The 11190-nt window shown below is 40.3% G+C and overlaps 1 long non-coding RNA gene and 1 pseudogene across 4 annotated transcripts; one reads left to right on the plus strand and one right to left on the minus strand.

Moving 5' to 3' along the window:
- Nucleotides 1–5601: 5601 nt before the first annotated feature.
- LOC308400013 lies at nt 5602–7412 on the minus strand. 3 transcript variants are annotated; one of them, XR_013972291.1, is made up of 4 exons: nt 7280–7412; nt 6937–7113; nt 6314–6747; nt 5602–6150 (listed from the first exon to the last, which is right to left on the minus strand). It is a non-coding gene; the product is annotated as an uncharacterized lncRNA (long non-coding RNA). The 3 variants fall into 3 exon arrangements; XR_013972292.1 differs by lacking the exon at nt 5602–6150 and having other exon boundaries at nt 6158–6521; nt 6640–6747; XR_013972293.1 differs by lacking the exon at nt 5602–6150 and having other exon boundaries at nt 6159–6747.
- Nucleotides 7413–7509: 97 nt separating this feature from the next.
- On the plus strand, nt 7510–10976 carry LOC308400012 (coiled-coil domain-containing protein 106-like; annotated as a pseudogene). Its single transcript, XR_013974807.1, has 4 exons — nt 7510–7673; nt 8067–8225; nt 8676–8876; nt 10145–10976. The product of XR_013974807.1 is annotated as a coiled-coil domain-containing protein 106-like (transcript).
- Nucleotides 10977–11190: the final 214 nt, after the last annotated feature.

An 11190-nucleotide genomic window follows, 5' to 3' on the forward strand; every position in this document is an offset into this window, starting at 1 on the left:
GCCTGTAGTCAAAACTGTGAAGAAGTGGACTAACGCAGCAAAGCAGGACTGTTTTGACTCCACTGATTGGACTGTTTTTGAAGCTGCATCTGAGAACCTAGATGAGCTCACGGACACTGTGACATCATACATCAGTTTCTGTGAAGACGTGTGTGTGCCAACAAATACCTTTTGCACATACAACAACAATAAACCATGGTTCACTCCTAAACTCCAACATCTTCGTAAGGCCAAGGAGGACGCCTACAGAAGTGGTGACAGGGCCCTGTACAAGCAAGCCAGGAACACACTGACCAAGGAGATCAAAGCAGCTAAAAGCATCTACTCCCAGAAGCTGGAAGAACGGCTCTCAGCCAACAACCCTGCGTCAGTGTGGAGGGGCCTGCAGGAAATCACCAGCTACAGACGCCCCCACCCACTATTGAAGCAAACAAAGACCTGGCCAACGAGTTAAACACTTTCTATTGCAGGTTTGAGACGGACAGACTCCCACGCCCCACCCTCCCCTCCCCAGGGACATTGCTTCAGACATTGACCCCCAACACACCTTCCACCTCTCCTCCCTTCACCCTCACCCTCCCCCTCCCCAATCCAGTCTCAACGACCACCCCCACCCTCCCCAATCCAGACTCAACGACCTCCACCACACCTCTCACCCCCCTTTCCTCCTCCCTGAAACTCAAAATACACACTCAGGATGTGAGCCGACTATTCCAGAAACAGAAGCCCAGGAAAGCCCCTGGACCAGACGGCGTCTCACCCTCCTGCCTCAAAACCTGTGCTGAACAGCTGGCTCCCATCTTTACTCGCATCTTCAACAGATCCCTGGAGCTGTGTGAAGTTCCCTCCTGCTTCAAACGCTCCACCATCATCCCTGTTCCCAAGAAACCCACCATCACAGGACTGAATGACTACAGACCTGTCGCCTTGACGTCTGTGGTCATGAAATCCTTCGAACGACTGGTTTTAACCCATCTGAAAGACATTACAAGCTGGACCCTCTGCAGTTTGCCTACCGGGCAAACAGGTCGGTGGATGATGCAGTGAACATGGGGCTGCATTACATCCTGCAACACCTTGACCGCCCGGGAACTTATGCCAGGGTCCTGTTTGTGGACTTTAGTTCGGCTTTTAACACCATTGTGCCTGAACTTCTTTCCTCCAAACTCTCCCAGCTCAGCGTGTCACCAGCTACCTGTCAGTGGATCACCGGCTTCCTGACAGACAGAAAGCAACAAGTGAGGCTGGGGGAGATCACCTCTGAAACTCGGTCCCTCAGTATTGGTGCCCCTCAAGGATGTGTCCTCTCACCACTACTGTTCTCCCTCTACACTAACGACTGCACCTCCAAGAACTCGGCTGTCAAACTCCTAAAGTTTGCAGATGACACCACTGTCATTGGCCTCATTCAAGATGGTGATGAGTCTGCATACCGGCAGGAAGTTGAGCGGCTGGTACTCTTGTGCAGTCAGCACAATCTGGAGCTGAACACTCTTAAGACTGTAGAGATGACAGTGGACTTCAGGAGACATCCCTCAACTCTGCTCCCCCTCACCATATCAGACAGCCCTGTGTCAACTGTGAAGACCTTCAAGTTCCTGGGTACAACCATCTCCCAGGACCTGAAGTGGGAGACCAACATCAACGCCATCCTCAAAAAGACCCAGCAGAGGATGTACTTCCTGAGACAACTGGGGAAGTACAGTCTTCCACAGGAGCTGCTGATCCAGTTCTACACTGCGGTCATTGAGTCTGTCCTGTGCTCCTCCATCACAGTCTGGTATGGAGCAGCCACTAAACAGGACAGGAGCAGACTGCAGCGGACTGTACGGGCAGCAGAAAGGATCATCGGCACGCCCCTTCCCTCCATCCAGGATCTGTACCTCTCAAGAACCAGGAAACGGGCAGGGAAAATCATCACAGTGTGTGTGTGTGTGTGTGTGTGTGTGTGTTTTACATTGCTGTGCTTGAGAGCCACCATCTACCGGAACCAAATTCCCTGTATGTGTCTGCACATATACTTGGCCAATAAACACGATTCTGATTCATCTAGAGCAGCCGTGACCACAGACAAAGACACAGCTGATCCACTTGTGCAACAATAATATTGAGGGTGCATACAGCAAGATCAAAAACAAAGAAACAATTGCTCATTAAGTACAACTGTGGTGCACCATTAAAAGAAATGAAAACGAAGTGTTTCTTCACAAACACCTTCGTGATTTGACTTTTTTGGCGGTGGGTATTTTTATAAATCTTGCAAAGCCTGCTCCTTCTCGCACTTAATAATTGCGCCACACACATGGGGCACGGAGGCTTTGTTTACTGTACTCTGAGCCAGCAGATCAATGTTGTGTTTTCTGAGGAGCACTCCCAGCAGATCTCCTGTCCTGCCCCCTTTGATAATTGCTGAGCAGAAGATGTGCGTTTACAGTTACAATTCTGCCAGCTCTGAAACACTTTGGACAGGAATAAAAGTGAAAGGCTGTGAGGTGGATGGGAGCGGGAGAGAATTAAAAAGGAGAGAAAAAAAAATAGCTGGCGGTGTGTTTTTGAAAATGCAAGGCCTGATATGATCGGTGAAAAATCAATACTATTAAAAATGAGGGATGGGTCAACAGAAAGCCCTTCAGTGTCAGATTCAATAAAAGATGGCGCCGGGATAATTAGCCACTGGAAAGCTGGCACAGATCTTCGGTGTGACCTTGCAAAAAATTAACAATCAAAAGATATACTAATTGACCTCTGGGTGACTTATTTTCCTTTATATAATGCATTAAATGTGTGTTAGCCTTGAAAAACTGTCTGCAGATTATAGGGACTAGGGATTGAACCACCAACATTCTGATTAGATGGGCGATGGTAAGTGACAGGAATGGAAGGTACAGTAAAGTGAGGAGAGCTATGCTGTAGTATCAAGAGACCAAAAGAAAATCTCTGAAGCATTGAACATGGTGTGCCGCTAATTGCAAACATTTCTGTCACTAACTTTCGCTGCCAATTTACTCTGACATCTTTAAAGAGTAATAAAAATAAGACTGGGAGACATATTTGAATCGACTTCAACACTCTGGAGAACGATGAAGAAGACTTTGACAGTTTGCAGTGTTTTATTGACGAGTGTTTCAAGCGCATTGTTATGGGGAAACCAAACAGTGCAGACTCCCTCCAACAAACACGCTCCATCTACAAAAAGAAGTGGCCCAGAAGATTCACCAGAGCCAGCTTCACCACAGACCAGTGGCACGGTGAACATTTTGCAGATGACAGACAAAATTATTTTTTTTAATTTATGGTCTTTTAAACAGGGGTGGCCCAGTACAGGAAAAATGTCAATTTTTTTGAGGCCAATATGGTCACAATGGTTTCCTGAAAGGATTAGTAGTACAATGCGTGATATTAGCCAGGGAAGTATCATTAAGTATTGTTTGACTTGATTTAATAACAAATTTTTGCAGGAATCGATAATCTGGGTAAGGGTTGTTCAGCTGAAGTTTTGTGTACTAGTAACCCCACCCTTACTGCTGGACTTTGTCTATCCACCAGAAGAGAAAACAACCCAATAACTAACCACACACACACACACACACGATAGATCTTTAACAGCCAACTCATCATTTATATAGCCACTCAAGCCATATAGGCATGCTCCCTGTATAGCCTTGTCTTCCAGTCAGCCTCCTTGGATAAAATCCAAAAATCCATTAAAAAAAAAAAGAGACACTTCTTCTCTGCCATAAGTTGAACAGTCTGTTAGCCGCTGCGTCAGTAATAGTCACTCTTGAACTTGTTTATGAATTCAGAACAAGTCAGATCCTTTCCACCACTTGGCACAGCCTGTGCTCATCCAAGTGCTCTCATCCTAAGAGGAACAACCAGGTAAGCTAATTTAGCATCATCCATCCATCTATGCATTTCCAAAGACAGTCGACATTTCTCTAGGTCCTCAGAGTAGACTTCTAGAGCTGGAAGGGATTGTTCGCATGGGATCTCTGGTGGGGTGGCCCAGTACAAGTATTTGCACTGGGCCACCCCACGAGGAGGAGGAGCAGCCTGGTGCTGAAGCTTGAGATTGTGAACACAGACTGTAACATACCTCCCATATAAGCCATCTCCTGCAGGTTTACTTTCTGCTGTTTGGAGAGGTGCTGGGGAACTTTGTGTTTTCTGAGGAGCACTCACTGGCTGATGAGTGTCTTCTTAATGGAATTTATGTTTGTAGAGTCCATGTTTATAGACAGATGTTTCAGGCAAAAACTGAACTAGACGCAAACACAGAACACCAGGAATAATGTCTTTTTTTGAATAAACAAAGTTCATTTTTGGAAAAAAATACTTCTAGGGTGTGTTTCTCCACAGTTTGCTTTTCCTACAGATTTTTCTCCGCAGGTTTCCTTTTCCAGCATGGATTTCTCTTCACAGGTTGGCCATGGCAAGAGGCATTTGCAGAGAGGAAAAACAGATTTTCTCACAGAAACACCCACAGAGCAGGAAGAGCTCAACTTTACTACCACAGTGGCAGCAACAATTTGACTGAGAAAAATCTTCTGCCTTAAGTAGTGGGTGAGTAATCATCAGATTGAATGCAGGTGAATGATTACCCAACTGCTTTCAGGTGTGCAAGCAGGAAAAGCACAGGAGCAAGGAAAAGGCTCCGCCTCTGAAACACACACAAGCAGAATTATGTGCTCACATGCCCACAGACTGAGGAGAGAAAGTGAGAGCAAGGAGAGGAGAGATAAATATATATAAAGGCAGGTCAACACAAGAGGACAAGGGAACAATGACAGCTATAGCATCAACAACAGGGTGATAGGATGAAAGACTCGGACATACAGAGGTAAAAGAAAAGGGTGACATAGTCAAACACCAGGAGGTAAAGGGACTACCTTAAAAACAGATTGATGACATTACATGAATTAAGTGCCACATTATATTCTTGCTCAACAGGATTATTTTGACATTTCGGTACCACTTTACAATAAGTCTCCCCTTATAGATGCTAATAAATAGTTTATAGCTATATTATTAATTAATCTGTAAATGCTTTATAAACCATTATTAATTGTTTATTATGCATTAGTTAAGGGTGAGAAAAAGAAAAAAAACTGACCGGTTTCTTGCCAAATAGTGAGCCAAATGTGTTCACCTATATATTTCATCTAGAGTTGCTATATTAAACATTTCAGACTAAGTTACTATCCTGTAAGCACAATCAGCATTTGTAAACATATTTTTTATCATATAAAATTGTACTTCATAAATGCATTATAAATAACCACAACTATCAATCGGAGCTTTGTTGTAAAGTGTAAAGCATAAAACCATTTATTAATGAATAATAAATATTTATAAATGCCACATGGGAGCCTTATTGTAAAGTGTAAAGCATAACACCATTTATTAATGAATAATAAACATTTATAAATGCCACATGGGAGACTTATTGTAAAGTGTAAAGCATAACACCATTTATTAATCACTAATAAACATTTAATTGCCAAAAGTGAGTCTTAAATGTATAATGTCACCATTTATAACACTTAGACCTAAATTACAATCAGTGGTTGAAATAACATTTAACTACTGTCAAAAATGTATTGTAAGAGTAACACATGTAACATTAAATGTGTTTTTTAAAACACCAAACAGTCACCCACTCCAAAAAAAGTTCATGCCAGACTGGTTCAAACTGGAAATATTTTTTGTATGTCCTTAAATAAGCGTCCCAGTGGTCCATCAGGGTGTCGCGAACCAAGCCAAGATGACCACTCAAGAACCATCAGGTGTTCCTCCAGCAACTTCTCAGTGCGATTTCCTTAGTCTACGGACATGTCCTTTGATGGTCATCCAAGCCCTTTCGATATGCTGTGTATGACTGCCAGATTGAGGATCTACAAACCACCTGCTGTGATTTACAGTGTAATGTCTGTACCCTATGTTTGTCAAAACATTCTTGTAGGCTCTCCACTCATCACTGATAATGGCACTACCCAACTTAGCATGCTGTCTGATCAGAGGAACAAGGTGGCGCCTTGATCGTTTTTCAACAAGTTTTAACACGAGCCTTCACCTTTTGTCTTTAATTCCCATCATTCCAAATACCCATTTCTTCCTTTTCCATGCATTTCCAAAGCGTCCACGTGCATACTGAAAACAAAAAGAATAAAATTAAACAGAATATCTACAAAGAAACATTCAAAAAGATGGTTGCTTCTACTAATTTTTTTTACTTATGGTAAAGGTTTCCATGTTTAGAGGACACATTCAGATCTGCATTGATTCTAACAAACCTGTCTGAGAGTTTACCAACCTTTCGCTGATGACGGAGACAGCTTTCATCTATAACCACAAATTCTCTGTCACCACCAAGACGGTGTCCATTGTTTATTCTGTGTCTTTTAATTGCACGTATACAAACATGTCGAATGTGTCTTGCCATGCTACTTAGTGTTCTGGAGCTGCCAGCCACTTCATCATCGATCATATCTATTTGTCTGAGCCTGAGCCCTTGTGAAAATCTGTGATAGAAATTGAGGCAATTATTACTTACTGAGGCCCTAATTTTATTTCACAAGTCTCGTATTGGTGTTCAATTATGAAAGGTGCATTGCTATTAATGTCTACATCTACATATACCTGTAAATGAACTTCATCCAACTGAAAAGAGATGTTTTTGATTTCTCAAAGAGGGAGCTAGTTCTAATTGTTCTGGAAACTTTCCTATGACTTGCTCTTTTGCAGCACCTGAGAACATACAAATGAGTTAAGTAAAGAAATGGACCCTTAAACAAGAGCATTAATTGAAAAGATAATCACAAAATTAAGTATGAAGAAAATAATAATGAAAAGAGGTTAATGCTCCCTCTTGCATTGATAACCGAAATATTTTGTTATATTTACTACATGCAATACATTATCATGCATTATACATACCACATATATTGGTCTTTCTTCACCACGGAAATCATTTTCATCTTATGGTGACAAACAGGACATCTAAGCTTCTTTTTTAGCAGGTGTTTCTTCTGCAGCCATTTAATGAGCCTTAGTGCCTTATATTTAGTTTGTTTTCCTTCTATTCTGGCGCGCAATCTCATTCCCAGAGACATTCTGGTGGGAAAAAATGAGTAATTTATTTTATTATCACCTCGAAACACCGTAAAATACTCTATGGGAGTCTAGTGCAAATCGGTTCAGAGTTAAAGAACTTCACATGCTATATAAAACAAGCCCTATAATCAAAAATAGTCCCAAGCAAAAAAGAGGATTGTCTCACCTGTTATAATGTATCTCCGACTTTGTTATGTAGATCTAACCCGCTGGATTCATGCTAAAGAAATATGTTCTGCCGCCAAAGGGAGGGAAAACAAATTTAATTTAAACGCAGAGGAGCTTATACAACCATCCAATCACAGTTAACTTTATTAAGGAAAGCCCCTCCTCTCAGAGCGCGACAGGCAGTGGAGCGCTCTGGAAGGTCAAGCCAAAGGGGCACGAACAGACACACTGAAGGCCTCGTTCAAGTTGCTGCACCATGGATAGAGCAGAAGATAAAAATTTGTGTGCGTCTGCGACTTACACAGTTAGCACACGTTCGAAGAGATACAAAAAGCAGAGACTGGATGATCTAGATTGCACTAAGCCAACGACGTCAGCAGTTAGACATGAAGGTGAGTATAATGCTAGCTAGCTAGCTACCGAGCCATTTGGCTGCTAGCTACAGTGGCTAACTAACATCACATAACATGTGAATAGCTCTATTACTATTGGTTATTCCAAACGATTTATATCACTTAGTTGTACAGTATATTTTTAGTTTTGTTTATGTGCATCATTAAATTTATATTAAACACCCTGGTAAGGCAGTACACATAAGAATTATTTGCCTTGTTTTAGAAATGCCTGAACCACCACAGGTGTATATAACATAACATACAGCCATACAAAGTGGCTTTTTATAAATTCAAGTTGTAACCGTTTTTAATCAATATTTTATTTGAGTTTCCCAAGTTTAGATTATAAATTATTTTAGTATTGTAATTTAATAATTGTTTGTTCTTTAGATTCTTCTTCTAATCCTGCCCCTACTGCAACTGCCCTTCTTAACAAGGAGCGAGAGAAATTGACTTTTCTTAAGGAGAAACTGGAGTGGCAAAAGAAGAGAATTGAAGAACTGGAAGGAGAGAGAGATTTTCTCCGAAGTCAGCTATCATCCCTTACAAGTATGAAACTAGACTTGTTCCATGAACATTGTTTTTATTTTACAGTCTTCAAATAAACATTAGATAATTTATCAATCCCAGTGAAGTTCCCTTATTGTCATTGTGTTGATTAAAAGATTTTAGTCAGTTAACTTTAAGTGTTGTGCTAGTTCATTCCTAAAGAGATCTGGTTCCAAATTCAGTTCAGCCAGGTCTAACTTGATTGATTCAATTTCATAGTTCATAAGATCATAACTCCAACTTGAACTAGTAATGTAACAGCCTTACAATCAGAATTAATATAGGTTTTATATATATATATATATATATACACCTTATTCACATGATGATTTTCTATAACAAAATCCTCATTCTCTTTAAGCACATAAGCTTACTAAATCATCAATTGTGTAATTGAAAAACAGGGGACTTGTTTCTAAAACCAGCCATTTTGTTGTTTACATCCTGCAGAGCAACCTAAAGACGAACCATTCAATGATCCATTTTCCTCGAAGGCTTCTGAAAACTCAGATTCATCTTTCGCATCTTCATCTGTATCGTCTGTGTGGTCATCCTCATCTTCATCCCCAAAGAAGCGAAAGCACAAATACAACAAAAAGCATTCAAGAGCCAAGAAACCCAAGAAGGAGCAGAAGAAGCTCCGGCAGCGTGGTGAGCAAAAGATTTTGGAAGAGAAGATTTTACAGAAGAGGATACTATAAATGTGACATAAAAGATAGTATTATGATTTTAATTTGTTCTAAAAATTACTCTGTGTTCACTACGTCATATATACATATCTATCTATCTGTCTGTGTGTATATATATATATATATATATATACCGTATTTCCCGGACTACAAAGCGCACCTAAATATTAGCCGCACAAGCTAAAATCAGGGGAAAATCCTGTTTTGTACATACATTAGCCGCACCTGACCAAAAGCCGCAGGTGTTTCAATGTTGACTTATCATATGTAAGAGAATATGCACAAAGGGAATTGTCAGGAAAGAGATGGCTGTTTGGAGACATCACTTTTATTAATATTTTGAAAAACAAGTTATGGGTACATATTTGCACATGTAGTACATAACAGTAGCCTACAGCACACCAGAAAAATAGATTCGGACTACCTTTTAGGCTCAGGTGCAGTGACACAGCTTTAACAAGAAGAAAAGTCAGTCATTCACCACCATCTTTCTCTTCTTCCTGCGCACTAAAACCACCAAAGTCCTCTTCTCCAGTGTCGGATACAAACAGGCTCAGGATGGCTTCGTCATCCACTCTTCTTCTCTCCTTCGTTGTCACTTTCAAAACCAAAGAAATCCTCATTGTCAGTGTCAGAGTCGAACACCCTCAGAAGGGCCGTGGCGGTGTCCTCCTCTCCATCATGCAGCAGTCCAGCCCTTCAAAATCCGTTGGTGATCGTGGATGTTTTCACACTTTTCCACGCTGTCAGAATCCACCGGTGGAGTTGGGCATAACTTGCTTTTTGGGCATAACTTGCAAGTTTATCGCCGCTCATCATCCACGCCTCCCGCTGAATGCGTAGCGCTACTTTGAAGTTTGTTTTTCGCGCTACTTCGTACGGCACTACGTTGCCTGGCGGACGGACGTGTGACTAACATACCACTCTTGAACCCCGATCCTTCCGCCAGGCAACGTAGTGCCGTACAACAGCGGAACACACAAAACAAATCGTCTTACGATATGACAAAAATCATGGACAATCCATAGAAAAGCCGCACCTGACTAAAAGCCGCAGGGTTCAAAGCTTGTGCAAAAAGTAGCGGCTTATAGCCCGACATTTACGGTATATATATATATATATATATATATATATATATATATATATATATATATATATATATATATATATATAGATTAGTATGCTTTGAGCATTTGCTTTTCTAATTATTTGCTTTGTTTTCATTTTTAGTTCAAACGCCAAATGACATTGTGCAGCGATACAAATCCCTCCTCAAGACATTTCCAAAGACAAAGACCATGACCAAAGCTTTTCAGAAGCATGGGCTTGACAGGAACACTGTTGTGTCCACTTCATCAGTTGGGGAGCTTGCTATTGCGGTCCCCAATGTCTACCAGGAGCTACTGTCCAACAGGCCTAGTGGAGAGACGGTACTAGCTTTTGCTAAGCGATGTGAGGCTGCAATTCAAGGCAGTGATGAAGTAAAAAACAAAATAGAAAGTATGAAGGCCGCTGGTACTTTGCTTCCAATTCGAAGAGGGAAATCTGTCTGAAACCCTAATTTGTTCTAAGTGGTTTTGTTTTTTGAGCATATTGAACTGAAGAAAAGATCTGCAAAACCAATCATTTTTCAAAGATCTGTTCACATATGTGTTGAGTTTCCACACAACTAAGAGATTTACCTGTTAGTTTATTTTATTTTATTGTTTTTTTTTTTAATGTTTTGATTTGTATAAATGTGTGTAGAGTAAATAATACAGCTGTGCAGTTTCAGTTAAGGTATAATAATTTATTATATTATAATTATTATAATTTTCCTTTGTTTTATGCCAGTGGTGAATTTAGGGATGGGATTTGTTTACTTAATATAGTTTTAGCTATCTTTAAAGGGCTTGTATATAAGTTTAGCAATGCTAAATAACTGTTGGTGCTTTATACTTTTTATAGTAATGCCCAGTAATACTTAGAAATGTTTGTTGATCATAAATAAATGTTGACATGTTTTAAACTTTACAACAAAACTCTCTTTTGTCATTTATAAATGTTTATTAGTCATAAATAAATGGTGTCATGCTTTACACTTTACAATAAGGCTCCCATGTGGCATTTATAAATGTTTATTTGTCATTAATAAATGGTGTTATGCTTTACACTTTACAATAAGTCTCCCATATGGCATTTATAAATATTTATTATTCATTAATAAATGGTTTTATGCTTTACACTTTACAACAAAGCTCCGATTGATAGTTGTGGATATTTATAACGCATTTATG

Source organism: Rhamphochromis sp. 'chilingali', assembly GCF_963969265.1.
Source record: "Rhamphochromis sp. 'chilingali' genome assembly, chromosome: 7".
NCBI lineage: Eukaryota > Metazoa > Chordata > Actinopteri > Cichliformes > Cichlidae > Rhamphochromis > Rhamphochromis sp. 'chilingali'.